This window comes from Petaurus breviceps, unplaced genomic scaffold (assembly GCF_028583685.1).
Source record: "Petaurus breviceps papuanus isolate PSGF00001 unplaced genomic scaffold, PetGlider_PUasm1.0 91133, whole genome shotgun sequence".
NCBI classification, from domain to species: domain Eukaryota; kingdom Metazoa; phylum Chordata; class Mammalia; order Diprotodontia; family Petauridae; genus Petaurus; species Petaurus breviceps.
In genome coordinates, this window is record NW_027187419.1 from 94,360,550 (window position 1) to 94,379,247 (window position 18,698).

The following is an 18,698-nucleotide window of genomic DNA, read 5'->3' on the forward strand; positions in this document are numbered from 1 at the left end:
TCTTTACATATATTACCTCATTTGAATCTCATAAAACACCTGTCCTTTGCTGCTCAATTCTTAGCTGTATGAACTATAATACCATACAACCAGGAAAATTATAAATAAATGCTATTTTATCACACCCATTATGAATGCTCAAATGGTCTAGATTTTAGTGCTATTTTTAAAATTGTCTTACTGATATACTTTGCTTTTAAATAATAATAATTTCTATATTGAGGCCTCCCTTAGGACAAAAAATATCCAGCAAAAATGTTATATAAAGAGACTCTATTGCTTCCTAGTATTTTCTACTTTTCTGCCATGAGGATGTAGTTATGTTCACCGAGACCTTCACTGGCTTTCCAGTTACTTAGAGATCAACTTTTTTTTAGTTACCTTTTCACTTATATTTTTTTTTCAGAATAGTGCATTATTTTCTCTTTATTGTATTTATTTTGGTCTATGTCATTTGATACAAGTCTTTAAATATTTCTCTGAATTCTTCAAGCCTATTATTTCTTAATTGAATAACAATATTCCATCATCATTATAACATCAATCTTTCTTTTTTTGGGGGGTGGGGGGTCAATTGCCCAATCACTTGCTAAGATAAGGAATGCTGTATTTTAGTAATACATAAGACTTTTGTCTTTTTTTCACTTTCCAGGGGTGCAGATCAAGTAGAAACAAACTTTTCTCTTTTAAGTTAGCACAGAAAGTGAAACAGTAGGATTTTAATAATTTCATTTTATTCATATTCTTGAACATCCAATCCAACAAACATTTTGAGCCATTCATTAAGTACCCATCAAGAGCAAGGGAGAAAAAGAAGTACATTAACCTGTACCCTCTGCACTGATGAAGTAACAGAGCAAAGATAAATGAAGAAAAAAAAACATGCACAAGACACTTGGGATTATATTAATATATAAAATCTCATCAATTATTCTGGAACAGAGAACATGACAACAATGGGTAAAATAGGATCCTGATGACTTCATCATTCCTGATACAGACAATAATCAAGGAAGGACATGAGGTGCCCTGGAAGTCAAGTGTAGAGAGCCCTGAAAGAATACAAGACGCTTAACATATGTGCAGTACTTCAGAAAAAGCTTAGCACCTATTTTGCCAACAGAATTAAAGTACTAATTTACCAGATGGCCTGCTTGTCCCCTCTATCTTACTTAGCTCTATTCAGATGTCCCTACTTTTCCTTTATTGTAAACCACCCACCAGACAAAAAGACAGGAAAAGGCCCCATGATACTCCACAAGAGTATCACATAAGAACTTACATAACCCTTTTCCAAACCAAGTCAGTGAAAAGTTGTTAAAGATGCTTTTGGTAGACAGGCAAATTCTATAGACCCATCTTCATTAAACATATTGAACAAAGTATGGCAAAATTCTTTTTTTGTCTGTTTGTTCTTTTTACTTTTGGAGAGCAATTGGGGTTAAGCCCAAGGTCACACAGTAAGAGTTAAGTGCCTGAGGTCATATTTGAACTCAGGTCCTCCTGACTATTGGGCTGGTGCTCTATTCATTGCACCACCTAGCCACCCCTGACAAAATTCTTATTCTATCTTTACCATAACATGAGATCTTGGACTATGGTTTTCCCATACTTTACCATCTGCATATTCAAGTTTGCCCACATGAATGAAGTCATTGATCTGTTGAAGTACTCATAAAAAACAGTTTTTATAGAAATACTATTTCTGGTGGTGAAATGTACCAGCCAGCCCACAAAAGACTATATAATAAAGTAGTATTCTTTAAAATCTGAACTCCATGTATAGTAGTAGTGTCTTAAGGGAAAATCAAACCCATTTCAGAGTACCAGGAAACCATCTTCCCCAGGTTTAATAAGAGAGATGAAAACTCTCCCAGCTACAAGGCTGTATGAGTCTGGAAGAAGGGAATCCACTAAGGACATCTGCATTTTGAGTTGGAAATTCAGTCGTCTGCATTCTTTTCCAAGGCTCCTGGGATTGGTTTGTCTGCTTCCCTCTACACTGCTGTCTTTGGATAATAGGATCATAAATTTAAAAATGGAAGGGATCTTAAAGGTCATCAAGTCCAACCTCCTCATTTTCCAGATAAGGAAATTGAAGTACTAAAAGGTTAAGGGATTTGCTAGTCACACAGCTAATAAATTGCTGACAACTGGTTGGGCCAGTGGATTGAGTGCCTGGCCTGGAGTTAGGAAGAATTGTCTTCCTGACTCCAAATCTGGCCCTGGACACTTGGTCACTAGCTTGTGACCCTGAGCAAATCAATTAACTGTTTGCCTCAGTTTCCTTATCTATAAAACTAGCTGGAAAAGGAAATGACAAACCATTCCAGTATCTCTGTCAAGAAAATCCCAAATGGGGTCACAAAGAGTTAGATGAAACTGAGAATGAATGAACAATAACAATGAAGTGTTTGAGGCAAAATTTGAACCCGGGTCTACCTTAATCCAAGTCCAGTGCTCTATCTACCATGCCATGCTGCTGAAGACATGGTTTCTCCTCTCACTGGCCTACTATGGAGTAGAACAATCTCACTGATTTCCTCCTATTCAATTATAATCAAAGAATTTCATAGTAGGAAAGCACCTCGGAGATCACCTACACTAACCTGCATCTAAAAAATGACCCTTTCTATTTCTTAGTCCTTGAAGCAAATGGGTGACTTGAAGAATTTATGAAAACAGTTTTTGTCTAGTGACAATGAGAAATAAGCAGGAAATAAAGAGTCCTCCAAAATTCCCCTTACTTTCTACATCCCCCTGCCCCTCTCTCCTCTCCTTCTCTCTTATTCCTGTACCTCTCCCTTCTCCCCCCATACATACATTAGATCTTGATTTGGTCTTTTGTTAATGGTTATTTATATTTCAGAAGAAAAGAAGTGTCTCTGGTATTTTTTTCCGTCAAGGCCTAGGACAACGGTAGGTTATTTGTGGGCAAAAAGAAAGACAGAGCTTGGAAGATAGTGTCGTATGGTACCAAACTGGCTATGCTACAAGAGCTTACCAGTGGGGTTGTAAGGAAGGGTGACTTTGAGGAGAAGTCTCACAGCTTTTCCCTCCCTTTCTCAATATCAGCTGCAGGGTCTTCCTCCTCAGAATGACCATGAAGTGGTCCACAGGTTCTGGGAGAATTGGAGAGGTGAGGGTGGCACTATGCACAGTCAATACAGAAAATGTGGGAATGGAAAAAAGGAAAAGAAAAATGAAATCTCATGCTGAAGAAAGCCAGGGAAGAGAAAGAAGTCCCATACTGAAGAGAGGGAAAGCCCAAATTGATGGTAGCTCTTGTGGGTACTGGCTATATGACAACTGTTTGGAAGAAACAAAAGGAGGTCCAGGGTATATAATTCAGAGGCAGCCTATATCAAGGAAAACCTTTAGGAATTGACAGTTGGCTAGTATTATTTTCTTAGGGGTATGATATTATTATACATGTATCCATTCAATATTTTTAATTGAATGTCTACTTACAAGAAAGTAAGGTATGGTATCAGTTTACTATTGACTAACAAATCAATAAAAACATTATAAAGTTCCACTTATTCACATTTCAAGGAAATGGAGAAGATTAATTGGAAGTTTCCACCATCCAAAAGGCTACATGATGGAAAAACCTGACATCTCAGATACAAGTCTTAAGATATTTCTCCTTAATATTCAAACAAAAAATTCTTTTTAAATGTGAGTGGGAAAAATATGAATATACATCTTCCTAAAGTAATATTAAACATGACCTTTTAAAAATGTATAGACCCCTAAACTTATGTTATATCACTCCTGTTTCCCTTATGTATAGTAGGTGCTTATTAAATATTTGTTGATTCAGAATAGCTGCCATTCCATGGTAGTTATCAAAATTATCCTTATTTTTTCTTTATGAAAACCAGGCTAGCCTCATCTGTCTTCATAAAGAAGTAATATTTGAATTGTATATCCTTTGTATTTTTTAAATCAGGAATTTAAAATTATTACAACATGTCTGTATGAGTCATAAACACAGCATTTTGTTAATAATTTATAACAACTGCAAATATTGGTTGTAATAACTTTTAGTATTTTAACTGTCTTGATTACATATAATGAAAGCTAAAGCAGGTTTGGTCTCTAAAACCATTTTTTTCTAACATGCAAAAAGGTTTTTTTGTGTTCTAAAAATTAAACAATATACATGTGTATGTATATGAAATATCTTTGATATTTTGAAATATTTAAAAGATCTTTTTTCTTTACCAAAGAAAATATCTATGTACAAAACAGCTTTTGATAGCATGGGGTAGCACAGGAAGCTAAATTTAGGGTCACAAGGCCTGAGTTCAAATCCAGTTCTGCTACTTCCTGCTAGTATAATGTTGGGCAAACCTTTTGACTTGTGTAAGCTTTAATTTTCTCATCAGGAAAATGGGGAAAAGACAAACTAGAATACTTCAAAAGTCTACCTCCAAATCTCTGATTTTATCCTAAGTTTCTTCTGTAAACAGCCAAATCTAGACAGAAATTTCCTACATACCTCCCACCCCCATACCTTACCCCAGCAAATCTTTGAAAAACAGAGTGTATTTAAGCTATTAGCACATAGACACAATGGATTTAAAATACACTATTTAGGATCATCAAATTAATTGGCTGATGGAGTGCTATTTTCCAGAGATGATACCAGAAACAGATTTAATGTTGTTGTTTTTGTATACAAAAGGAATAGTAATGACACTGAAAGGGATACTTAAATCTGACCATATTCAATTAACTGCTGAGTGGAAGAACATAGAAATCAGATCTTCTAAGTGATTCATCCCACACTGGTATATTCGGCAAAGTATTGGATTTGTAATCAGAGAATTGTTATTTTTTATTCATTTCAGTTGTGTTTGAGATTTTGTTAACCCATTTTGTGTTTTCTTGGCAAAGTTACTGGAGTGGTTTACCATCCCCTTCTCCAGCTCATTTCACAGAAGAGGAAATTGAGGCAAACTTTGTTAAGTGACTTGCTCAGGGTCACACAGCTTGTAAATGTCTGAGGCTGGACTTGAATTCAGGTCTTCCTGACTCCAGGTCCAGTCTATGCACTGTGCCAGCTAGCTGCTCCATAAACAGTGAGACATTGGTTCAAAGGCCAATTTATGTCATTCACTATCTTTGTGATCCTGTGCCAATCACTTAACCTTAGAATATGAGCTTCTTCATGAGGATAACTGGGAAAAATCATACTTCTAGTACTTACCTCACAGGACACCTGTTGGGCTCAAATGAAAAAAATCTATGTATAATTATTTTGCCAGGTGATACAGTAGATAGAGTGCCGGACCAAGCAAGAGTCAGGAAGACACATCTTCCTGACTGCAAATCTGGCCTCAGAAGCTAGTTGTGTGACCATGTGCAAGTTACTTACCCTGTCTGTCTCAGTTTCTTCATCTGTAAAATAAGCTGGAGAAAGAAACGGCAAACTGCTCCAGCATCACTGCCAAGAAAACCCCAAATAGAGTCACAAGGAGTCAGGCATGAATGAAATGACTAAAAAGAATAAAATGATTTTGCAAACTTTAAGGAGCTACATAAATGCCAATTATTTTTTTCTTTGTTCTTAATCTCTTAGAAATCTGTCAGAAAAATCCAGATGTTTCTATGCAGAAACAATAAAAAAGGATAATCATGAATTTAAAATAATTGTTTCTTCTATACCCTTTTAATCATGTTTAAGATCTCCATTCCTTTCTATATTGTCTGGGTGCCGATCATACAGTATCTGAAAAAAGGCAATGAAAAGAAGGTACAGGTACACATGTAGAGAACCATGAGAGTGGAAGAAGAATTGGATTCATAGTCAGGAGAACTGAGATTATAACTCAGCTGAAACCAACTTCCTGAGTGGTCCAGAACAAGTCCCTTTGCTCTTGGTACCAGTTTCCCCATCTATACAATGAAAATACTCAAGTAGATGATAGACCCTTCCAGCTTTAAATCTTTTGCTCAAATGATTAATAAGTAACTGGGTCTGAAAAGCACTGGCAAACAGCCTAGTATACATTAAATCTTGGGACAGAAGGCAGCTCAGAAGTCATATGCTCCAACCTTCTACCTAATGCAGGAATCTTCTCTGCAGAATTTTGAGTATATAGTCTTTTACTCTCCATCTTCATATAAACTGGTGTTTACTAGTTCACCAGTCTCTGATTGAACACCTGCAATGATAGGCAACTCATATGTCATAAGACAGTTCATTCTATTTTAGGGTAGTTCTATTTATCATAAAATTGTGAGGAAAAATATAAAGTTGAGAAATGGTCCATATTTATGATTTCATCTGAAATGGGCAGCTCTCAAGGACTGACTCTGGGCACTGATAGGTTAAATCATTTGTCCATGGTCGCACAGCTTTTGGTAGAAGCAGAATGTGAACCCAGATCTTCCTGATGCCAAGAGGAGATTTCTAAATACTATGTTGTCTCTCCTGAGTCAAAAAATTACCTCTCTGTATGTCCCCCATCCTAGTTCTACCAAAGGGCAGAGAATCAGCCTACAAGCTCTGACAGACAACAGCCCACCAAATACTTTAAGATAACTACTGTCAAGTTTTCCCTAAGTCTTTTTTCTCTAGTAAACATTCCCAGTAACTAATCATATCTTGCATGGAATTACATTAAGTTCCCTGTTTGTCCTTGAGAAATAGATAAATACCTAGGAAATCTGAAAGTAGTTCTGCCAATGAACCCCCAAATTCAGACCCCTTAACATTATTTCCACTCTTACTCTCCTGTTGCCACTGCAGGGCTTCTGGGAGATGTTCCTGCAGAAAACTCCTGGGCTAGCCTGAGTGAAAATCCTCTTAGTCTTAATTCAACCAACACTATATTTTTTTTAAACAGGGGAATCAAAAGGAAGAAAGACAAGACAATATGTGAAAAATCAACTTGTAAAGTTATAAAGGAATAGAGATTTTCTTTATCTGTCTAGGTGTACTCTTGGAACATTCATTCGTTTCCTGAGTCATCTCTCTTATAGCCTAGCATACTCCCTAAACTGCTCATTACTTCAGTTTTGAAATAGTATCTCTAACTAAACTAGGGGCGATACATTTGGGTTTTGATCACTGTAATTGTTAAGCCATGAGTATGCTTACTCCTCTGTACTTCCTCTTCTGCTTTCAATGCTCTAACGCCCTGTTGAAACCTCCCAGTGGATTTTGACTCAAAATGAAGGCGTTTACCAGTTCACTACAGAACATTTTTTTTTAAGTGGATGAGCTAGGAACAGTTAGGGCCCTGATGCTGGCTCCTTTAAGTTCCCCAGTCTCACTGCCCTGAGGCCCATCCCCTAAATCACATTTTATAATCTCATTATATTCCAATTCATTCAACAGACACTAATACTACAACTAATTTCCACCCACAATAAAGAAGACTTGTTTCATCCAATGGCTCCATTCTATCAATGTTCATCTTAATATATGGAGCGGAGTACACTAATCCAGTGGTGTTAAAAGAGGGTAGACTACAATGATCCCATTTCATCCCTTCAGTATACTGTATCTGTTTTAAGAGCACAATTTAGTTAAGGGTTTCGCCCCCACTTTATCATACTGTTGCCTCATGTAGGGATTTTAGTCAAATTAAGTCATATATGTCTTTCCCAGGAGAATTTGACTTTAAACCATGCCTCAATGAATTCAAGTATGAAGCGTTACATTCATTCTTAACTTTTATATCTTTTCTGCCCACCCTTCAAATCTGCAGAAGTCACCCACCTACCTACTAGAAGAGTAGGAGAAAAAAAAAAAAACACTTACTCGGTAGCATGCCTGCGAGTCACGCACGGCCACCTCCACCTAAGTGAATCTAGCCTGCGGAGAGGTGCGGCTCTCCGTGCCACTTTAACCACAGCTCCCTTTGAGACTCTGTATCCCTGTTGCTCTGCAGGCGTCCGGGGCTGCTCCTAACAGCAGCTGCCACCCTGCCCAGGGCAGCAGCAGGTCATCTGGGCTCTGCTGAATTAGAAAAACAAAAGCGGAAGCATCTGCGCAGCCGCCCTGAGAACAGGCGACCCCCTCCTTCTCAGGTGCTCCCAGGAAAAACTCCGCCCTTCAGTGGGTAGTGAGTCTGCAATAGATAGTGAAGCTACAGGGGGTAGTGAAACTGCTATGGTCAGTAGTTTGTTTTGTTTTGTTTTTTTCGTTTCTTTTCTCTTCATCTCCCCAATAATCTTTTCACAGTCCCCTCCCTTCAGACGGTCACCCTCCCTTCTAGAGTTTTTTTATTCTCCATCCTCCTGTGCTGGGCGGCGGCTTCCAAGGGCGCAGTCTTGCTGCTTAGGCCCGATTAGGGAGATCTGAGGATGCAGGGCCGGGGGACCACAGCCTCCTTTCTTCTTCATCCCCCACCACGCCTTGGGGAACTACAACTCCTCAAGCAGGTCTAGCCTTTTCGAATCCATTTTAGGTTCTTAGAAACTTCAGAGGATGGTGTGCCTACTAGGGTCTTTTAACTAGGTGCTGAGTAAATGTTCAGCGAGTTGATGGGGGATAGAAACAGATTTTCATGGAGAGGTGAGGGGAGGCAGGACTGAGCTAAAGCAAACTCAGTGAAACCCCCTTGAACTTAAAGAAACTGTCATTTAAACCGGCAACAAGTCTGGCATTGGGTTCCTATTGAGACCACCTGTTGCGAACTGCAGGGACACACCTTTATTAGGTAGAAAAGAACTTGACGCTTGACGAAAAGATACCTCTGATACTTAAGGCTCCCTCCTGCTCCAATAAGTCTCCCCAGAGTGTGGGTTGAATTTAAAGAGAGCAGGAGAAAGTTAAGGAAACCACTGATAATTGGAAAAGGAAGTAGTAATGGAGGAATATTGAAAAACACCAATGGAGAAGCAAGGAATTTTCTCCATGCAATGGAATACAAAATTAGAGGATGAAATAAGAATGACCTTTGTCCAAGGATGGGATTCAATGAGGAGTAGCATTATTTGGTATTCTCACCATCCTAGTACAAAACAATGTTACATAAAAATGAGAGCAATAATGATTAAATATTGTTTTGGTATATGATACTGATTGAGTAATGGACCTCATTGGAATTATTCCTGTTTTTTTTATATTAGAAATGATGCATTTCTAGAAGTAAGTGTCTGTAGAAGCTGTTATGTGCATGAAGTGGAATTATATTGTGCTGTAGAAACAATTTCTGCCTCCCTGGAGGCATTATCCACAGTCCTCCAAGTACTCCTGTAAATTTGAGGTATTGACAGGTTTTTAAAAGAGTTTGTCTTCCCCCACAATCTTAGGATGCAGAACTAAGCTACCAATGGTAATGCAATGGCTGTGACAAAATGATGGTTAATTCAACAGAAAATGTAGAATCAAACAATGCTGCCTTAGATTTTGAAATTTACAGGCATAGTGTTTGCAATTTCCTGAGTAGATTCCCAGAAGTGTGAAGTTTAGAGCTCTGCACACAGTGGGCATACAGTAAATGATCATTGATTTAAAAAAAAAAATCAATTTCATCCATATCTAAGTAAAGAACACAAATAAATGTTAGTCACAAAAATAATCCCCTACTGCCACCTGGTGTTCAAAAGAGGCCTAGTATAGAGTACTTCATTTACTATTACCTTATGAAGAACACACCAAAATGGCATTGAAGGGTCATTTTGTTCCATAGCCACAATGTTGGTACCTGGCTCTTGGTCATCGGTGATCTCTAAATCACAAAATCTGATCTACTTTTCTCAGTCCTCATCCTTCTTGATCTCAGTCTGGTATCTGACACTCCATCTTCCCTGAACTTTCATGATAATTCTCTTTCTGGTTTGTTTTGTTTTATATTGCAATAAGCAAAATTTTATTTGGTCCTGAGGAATCACTTCATTTCGGATCTCTGAAACTGAAAATTTGCAGTGTCAGTACGACATTTAAGGAAAGCCTATACATTTTCCAGCAAATCAACTACATATTTTTTCCTCCCAGACATCTTGTTTTTGTTTGTTTCTGCACAGCCAATTATATCTATAATACAACTGACTCAATCTTGTTATTAAACTTCCCTCAAAACACTAAACTAAAGATGCAATTGCAGTAATAGTTAACATTTGTATAGTGCTTTAAGTTTTGGAGAATGTTGTATGTATATTATTTTGTTTCTCACAAGCACCCTGTAAGGTAGATTGAGGTTGTTTGAAGTTAACTGACTTGAGCAGGACCACCAAGGTAATTTCTGAGATAGGATCTAACTCCAAGCCTGCATTCATATATTTTATCATACATAATAAATAATTGAGTAGATGAATACATATTCTCTTTTGTTTTGTTGACGTGTTTTAATTTTGCATTACAAACAATTACTCTCACTTCATGATGGTCTTATGTAATAATTTTAAACAATTAAGTAAAAGTAATAATACAGTGAAATCTAGAAGTGCATGCAATATTTCAAATCTGTGTCACCATTCTCAAATCTTTTTAAAAAAATTAACAGAAATCTATTTTCTCTCTATTATACTTCTACTCTTAAAGAAGGAAAAACAAATCTCCTATAAAAATATGCATAGTCAAAGAAAACAAATTCCCTCAATGTCCATATACAAAAACCTTCGTGTCTCATTCTACAAGTTAAATCCATCACCCATGTCATAGATAGCATGTTTCATCACTGGTCCTCTAGAATCACAAATTATCATAGTTCTTACAGCTTTAAAAGTTATCATTACAGTATTGTCATTACCCAACATTTATCTTTTGCCTTCTTTTTAATCATATTTGCCACTTTGATGTCTTTGAAGTGAAATCTCAGGATTGCTTTAATTTGTATTACTTTAATTAGTAGTGATTTGGAGCATTTTTTTCAAATCTTTATAAATAACCTGGATATATCTCCTTTTGAAAGCTACCTGTTCATAACCTTAGACAATTTATTAAATTGGGAATAATTCTTTTTCTTACAACTTTCAAAGGTTCTTTGTGTATCATAGAGAACTTTATCTCATAAACATGTTGCAAAATGTTATCCCCCCCCCTCAGTTTCCCTTTAAATCCTAGATTTCTTAGAGTCATTTGTGGAAAAATTTTTAAGTTTTATGTAATCAAAATCATCCATTTTTTCTTGTTATCTATCCCTTATTTGGCTATAAATTTTTCTTCTCTCTCTGTATATATGATACTTAATTTTATCCATGTTTCTCTGCTTTTATGCTGTGACTTTTTAAGTCTAGGTCATATACTCATTTAGAGCTTATTTTTTAATAAGATGTGAGATATTGGCCTAAATCTATTTTTTTCATATGACTGTCCACTTTTCTCCTAATTCTCCTGTCTTAATCCTACATCTTGGTTGGTGGAGTACAACATATCATGCCTCCTAACTAGGTGAATTCTCCCGTGTTCTGCCATGTATATTTTTCCTTCTGTATGTTTTTCTCTTAGAGACCTCATCAGTTCCCAAGGATTAAATTTTCATCTCTAAGTAGATGACTTCTAGATTTATGTACTTAGTTATTTCCCAAATCATCAGTTCTCTACTGGACATTTTAAATTAGATGTCCTGTAGACATTTTAAACATCATGTTCAAAACTGAACTCATTATCTTTTCCCCAAAATCACTCCTCTTTGAAACTTTCCCAAATATGTTTAGGGCTCTCTATTATCTCAGCCTCAGTATAATCCTTGATGCTTTTCTCTTAAATACCCCACATATCCAAATAGTTTCCAAATCTTGTCATTTCTATATTTGTAACAGCTCATACATCTTTCCTTTTTTTCTCTGCTTGTTTGTCTTAATTTGTCTTAATGTCTGGAATAGCCTCTTCTTCCTTATGTCATCTTAAAATAGAAATAATTTTGCCTCCTTTTGTGTAAGTTTATTCCTTTAATTTATCTCTTATTACTATAGCTGTAATTTCTAATATTATTTCAAGTGACAATGGGAAAGAGGGAAAACTTCACTTTATTCCTTGGTGAGGTCTATGCACCTTGCATCTATTAAGATTCCATTTATCCGCACCCACTATCTATAATAGTCTTAGGTAATCTCCCTTTACGTAAATGTCAAAGTGGTTTTTCTAAGGCATAATAAGTCTGACCATGTTACTTTCCTACTTAATAAGCTTCAGTGGAATATAAACTTTCAATTAAAGCCCTATACTAACTGCACATTTCCTAGACTTATTATATATTACTCCCTTCTATACAAAATACAATAGCTCCCAATTAGGTTTCTTACCATTCCTAATACATGGCAAATGAAACTCTTAATGCAATGAAAAAAAACCCACGAGTTAATAAGAAAAGTATAAATTTAAATAGCTCTGAGTTTTTATTTACTGCTTACCAGGCTCACCAAGCTAACAAAAGAAGAAAATAACAATTGTTTGAGAAATAATGACAGGCCAAACACAGTTTTGTACTGTTGGTGGAAGAGCAAATTACTTCAACCACGCTTCAAAAAAAGTTAGAGCTATGGCTCAAAAGTCACTAAATTTTATTTCCTTCAATTGAGCAATACGACTCTTAGCATCAAGATAATATTTGAAGAATTCTTAGGTCAGGGTCTGGCACACAGTAGGTGATTAATAAATGTCTGTTTCTTTCCACTTCCCTTAGTTGTACTTTTAAGCAGGCACCACAAAGAAGATCAGCAAAGGACCTGTATATACAATGACATTTTTATAAGCACATTTTTGTGACCAAGAATTGGGGTAGGAAAGAGGACCAGGAACCTAGCAATTGGGAAATGGCTGATTATTGAAGGGAGGGATTATTGTTTCTTCTTTATTACTGCCAATAGAATCTGGTGACCATCTGTCACCAGTGGGGAAATGGGCACAAGAACACTGGGAATGGCTGTGCTTCCCAGACCACTTATTCTGTTCTTTGTCCAATCCTCAAAGTCATCATCTGAGAAGCGACTCCTATGGAGAGAGAGATAACAAATTCCCACTAACTACCGACCACCTGTCATGATCAGGGTAGGTAAATCAGCCTTGCTGAAGTGGCAAAGTGCCATGAGAGAGACAGGAAGCTGTGTATTCCAGACGAGTCAAACGACCACAATCACCTTGTCCATCATCTCCCCTCCTCATATCATCATGGAAACAGCCCATATTTATGAATCAAAGAACCTTAGGCATAGCATCACTTTCAATCCACTGCTATAACCATCATTCTAGGAAACTACCTCCAAATTTGCATGATAAAGAAAGAAACATCAAAACAAAATCAAGACCAAAAAATTAAAACATATGGGATATCGACTATTTTTAAAAATTAAAGAAAACCAACTGGCCTGGAAATAAAGAAGAGTAACAGCTATTTAAAAATTATTGTACTCTGAAACCATTACCAAAAAAAAAAAAACCCTAAATACCACACTTCAAGTAATAATAAAAGAAAACTGCCTAGAAGTATTTGAACCATAGAGAAAAGATAGAAATAATCTATATTTACCACCTGAAAATCCCATATTTAACATACCCAGAATCACCGTAGCTCAAATTTTTTATTTCCAAGTTAAAGGGAAAAGCATGTAAGCAGCCAAGAAAATCCCCAAGGAACCATGCACAGCTCAAAATATCAAACAAATCAATTCTGTCATGCGGTTCATCTAGGATTCTACCTCCGCAACCTATCCTTTATACCATGAAGAAAGGGGCATATCCCACACCCACAAGAAATAATGAAGGCAATTTTAGGGATGCTGAGAAAATGTAGGGGCAGTACACTGATAAAGCTGGAGAGAAATTAAGTCTCAGAAGGGGAGATGATCAGCTTCATTTCTTTACTTGCAAAAGACCCTTTTAAGAAACAAGAAGAAGAAGAATATGTAATCTGAATAAGGTATATCAATTGTCAAATTTGAGTTTCCTTTTAATTTTTTTGTAGTAGTAAGGTAAGTGGCAAAGTGGATAGAATACTATTTTTGGAGTCAGGAAGAACTAAATTCAAATCCTTCCTCAGACTTTTTTGTAACTCTGGGCGGTACAATCTTATCCTCTCTCAAATTTAGTTTCTTCTTTTATAAATGGGAACAAGAATACCACCTACCTTAAAGAATTGTGGTGAGGATCTAATGAGGTAACATAGGTTATAGGTGTTTTACATATGGTTTTATATATTTAAAGTGCAAGGGTATAATTCCTAACATAAGTGAACCTTACATAGAAGTACACAGAAGTGTGTCCTTGTTAGCAACAGCTGGGAGAACTATCTACTTTTTCATCCTTCTACCTGTTCTGCTAAAACTTTCTAAGTCACTATCAAGTACCAGCTATTCCTGAAATTGACACTAATTTTCCAGACCCAATAATAGTTATGCCTTCTCTAACTTAATATCATTTTATATTTCTGTATGTTTTTAGTCTTTTAATTTGTTTTAAAAATTATCTTCTTGAGCACCCCAGAGTTTCTTGGTGTTGGTCCATTATTTATGAAGTCTCAGTAGATTTCTTTGCCTTAAAAACAAATATTGTCTTTAATCTTTTACATAATAATCATTCCCTGTATACCTTTCTTGACCTTTACTTCATCTGATTATTCTTTCCCTTTTTAACAAAGCAAAACAGTTAAGTAAAATCAACCAGTACAGCAGCCATGTCTGCATTTGGCATCCATTGTCATTTGTTTTCTAGATTTAATATTGACCATTGTATTCATCCTGAGTTCAAGTGCTTTTATGTAGAATTTTATGTACATTTATAGTAGCCTTTGTTCATATTGTCTGCCTGGTTTTATTCCATTAGGCCAGTGGTGATTTATAAATGAATTGAAGTAGTTATAGAGTAATCAGACCTTGTCACTGTATTTTCCTTTGCCTTGGCTTAATATGTTCACATAAATAGTAGATGAGATGTTTCCCAAATTACTGACTTTAAAAATATGGGGTTAAAGAATGGCAGTATAGTACAGAAGAAAGAACATTGGCTTAGGTTCAAGTCCTATATCTCAGTGACTGCTTTTGTGACCCTGTACAGGTGACTTAACTACCCTAAGGCTCAGTTTCTTCATCTGTAAAATGAAAGTATTGCCCTCAATGTCCACTGAGGTACTATACAACTTTATATATCTATTATTCTATGAACCTATGGTTATTCTAAATTCATTCACTACCATTATTAGTGGTCAATAAGCGTTAAGTGCTGGATAATAACCAACCCAAAAGGGAGGGAGTGAGCAAGCATTTATTAAGTACCTGTTTTGTGTCCAACACTGTGCTAAGGGCTTTACAAATATTACCTCATTTGAGTCTAAAAACAACTCTGCTGTGAATTCATGAATAATGATGGGTACAGAAAAAGAGCATCAATAAAACATTGCTGAAAGTCATACAAAGAGAAGGGAGAATAAGTAGAGAAAGGGACAGAGAAATGTACAATTAAGGCTCTTTTTCACATTTAGCTGAATGCAAATTACAGTCTGTAGCTTAGGGAATTCCATGATAATACTTGCCAGTTCAAATTTCTCAGACATTTTAAATTAATTATTAAAAAGCAGATTGTATTCATATTAGTAGTGAATATATTCCAAGATATAAAGATGAAAAAAATTTTAAGCTCATTTGCAATATAATTGAATCATGTTACACATGATTCAGAAAAAGGAAGAGAACCAAGTATTATTCTTAACTACTCATTGTCACTTTCATTTTATATCCAATTAGTTGACAATATTATGATTTCTACCTTCACAACATCTCTTTCCTGTGTTCCCTTTTTTCTACTCATTGAGCCACTACCCTAGTTAAGGCCCCCATTACCTCCTGTCTGATCTTTTGCAAAGGCCTCCTAATTGATCTCCCTACCTCAAGTCTGTTCTCACAGATGCCAAAGTAATTTTTCTTTTTTTTTGCTTTTTGGAGGGCAGTTGGGGTTAAGTGACTTGCCCAAGGTCATACAGATAGTTTGTGTGTGTGTGTGTGTGTTTGTTTGTGTGCGTGTGTGTGTGTGTGGTAAGTGTCTGAGGTCAGACCAGAACTCAGGTCTTCCTGACTCCAGGGCTGGTGCTCTATTCACTGCACCACCTAGCCACCCCAATGTAAGTTTTTTTTTTTCTTTTTGGAGGGCAATTGGGGTTGTTACTTGCCCAAGGTCACAGGGCTAGTTTGTGTGTGTGTCAAGTGTGTGAGGCCGGATCCGAACCCAGGTCCTCCTCACTCCAAGGCCGGTGCTCTATTCACTGTGTCACCTAGCCACCCCCAAAGTGAATTTCTTAATGTGTAGATCACCCCACTATTCAATAAAATCCTTTGGTTTCGTATTACCTCCACAAACAAATATCAGTTTCTCTGCTTACCTTTTAAAGTCCTTCAAAATCTAGTCTCTTCATACCTTTCTGGTCTGATGTATTCTGCTTCCTTCTACATGCTCTGATACAGTCATACTACCCTACTTGCTGTGCCTCACACTCAGTATTCCATCTCCCATCTCTGTGCTCTTTTTTTTTTTTTTTTGCTTTTTGGAGGGCAGTGCAATTGGGGTTAAGTAACTTGCCCAAGGTTACGTGGCTAGTAAGTGTTAAGTGTCTGAGGCCAGATTTGAACTCAGGTCCTCCTGACTCTAGGGCCCGTACTCTATTCACTGCACCACCTAGCTGCCCCTCCCTCAATCTCTGTGCTTTTGTAGTGGTTGTCCCCCATGTCTGGAATTCCTTCCCTCCTCATATTCACCTCCTTGATATACTTCAGGACTCAGCTCAAATATACTATATAATTATCTTGCATATATCTTTCTATTTGAATGCTGTGTTCCTTATTAGAATCTGGACACCTTGAGGGCAAGATCTATTTTTATCTTTCTTTATATCCCCAGGCTTTAGCAAAGTGTCCATATATAGTAAATACTTAATAAATACTAAGTGGCACAGCAGATAGAATGCTAGGCCCCAACTCAGGCCCCTGAGTTCAAATTTGGCCTCAGACATTTATTAGCTGTGTGACTCTGGGCAAGTCACTTAACCCTGTTTCCCTTAGTTCTTCATCTGTAAAATGAGCTGGAGAAGTCACACAAAACTGAAAAAATGACTTAATAACAACAATAAACTTTTGTTGAGTAAATATATATACATTTTTTTACTTTCATGAAGTATCGCTTTTTCATCAGCATTTTCAGATTGCTTTCTATCACTGTTAGGCTGTCGATAAAGAAAATACTAAGTATAGGAGATACTAAGAAAGTCAAAAGGCAGTCTTTGATTTCAAAGTCTTTACAATCTAATGGAAGATACAACATGTAGAAAACAATATGCAGACAAGCTATTTGCAGGATAAATAGGAAATATCAATAGAAGTAAGGCAGTAGAATTAAGAGAAATCAGCAAATGCTTCCTGCAGAAGGTGAGATATTACCTGGGCCTTAAAGAAAACTAGCAGTCGGAGATAAGAAAGGAGAACGTTCCATTATGTTTATTCACTTGTTGTATGCTTTTCTAATTTGTCTACTCAATTTTGCTTCTTTTTATCAGTGTGATTGGTCTTCTTGGGGGTGGGGGGTTAATCTTCAAAATTTATTCTTGATCTTCTTCTTGTTTGCTCCTCTGCTACTCTCATACTGTCTTCTTTTCGTGATGAAATTTTAATTACTATATATTTAGCTTATTTCTTTTGTGTTGTGGACAAGGTGAAGGACTTACCATGTGATGACTTCACTGGTACTGAATAGGAAAAGTGGATGTTTCCATTATATACATTTCACCTAATGTATATAGAATTTACTTCATCTAATACTGATGAGAAGAGTTAGTTATTAGAATATAATGTTTTTGAAAGGATTCACTGGGACTGCTACCCAAATTGATTATATGAGTAAGCAAGAAGGTCTCTTTAATTATCCCTTGTGAGCTGCATCAAGATTTATACACTCAGTGAAGATAAAATGTCATGTAAACACCAGGTAAGCTAAAAGTCCTAAGGAAAGGATCTGGTATTAGATCACCAAATTCCTAGTTGGTGACAATATAATAAGGTGATCATTTATTATACTGAGCATGAATATTTCATCATCTTACATTTCACTGTGGCCAATTTGAAATTCAACAAAAACAGAAAGGTTGAACAACTCGTCAAAATATATATTTTACAGTAGTGATGAGTAGAAAAAGAAGTTAATGTTGCTGATGTTCATTTTTACATCTTAATTAATAGTACTTGCCAGCTACATTTGGGGATATTGGCCTTTAGGTCATTTCTGTATTTTACAACCAACAAAAGTCATTACCATCAAACAGGCTGCCTGTTTCAGTCTGTACGTTCCACGAACACCAAAGTGTTAGACTAAATATCAGAGGGAGAGATGCATAGACTAATAATACTGCTTAGGTGCAATAGTTTATCTTGTTAAATGTCAGCATCACCAGTGGCCTTTTGGAACATTCAGAACAAAATGCAAAATGTTAACTCCCAATTCACATTTTCAAGTGGTTAATTATTTCACCTTCAGTGGATGTTGCTCTGTATGTGTTTTGTTTTGTTTTGTTTTTTGCTTGGGGGGGGGGGGGGGGAGGGAGATGGGTTAAAGCCTGCAGTGGCATTTGTAATGTAGATTCATCTTTGGAGCTTGCAGAATGACAATCCAGACTTTTTTTTCCCCCAAGGGGCAAATAGGATATAAGAAGCAATTTCATTTTCTGGGGAAAAAAAGACATTTCAGAAACACAATTATTTCACCTTCATTAATAAGAAATATTAATAATCACCTTAGTTTCGTCCATATTAATGTTTCT

At 36.4% G+C, this 18,698-nt stretch overlaps 1 protein-coding gene across 1 annotated transcript in view; it reads right to left on the reverse strand.

Annotated features, from left to right (window-relative positions):
- Positions 1-8,016, reverse strand: part of LOC138154688 (sodium channel protein type 9 subunit alpha-like) — a 146,204-nt gene extending 138,188 nt beyond the window's left edge. Inside the window, exons 1-2 of the mRNA XM_069079663.1 lie at positions 7,781-8,016; positions 5,387-5,455 (exon numbers count right to left, since the gene is read on the reverse strand). The gene's annotated coding sequence lies outside the window, so the exon portion shown is untranslated. The remainder of the gene's footprint in view (positions 1-5,386; positions 5,456-7,780) is intronic.
- Between the last annotated feature and the right edge of the window lie 10,682 nt (positions 8,017-18,698).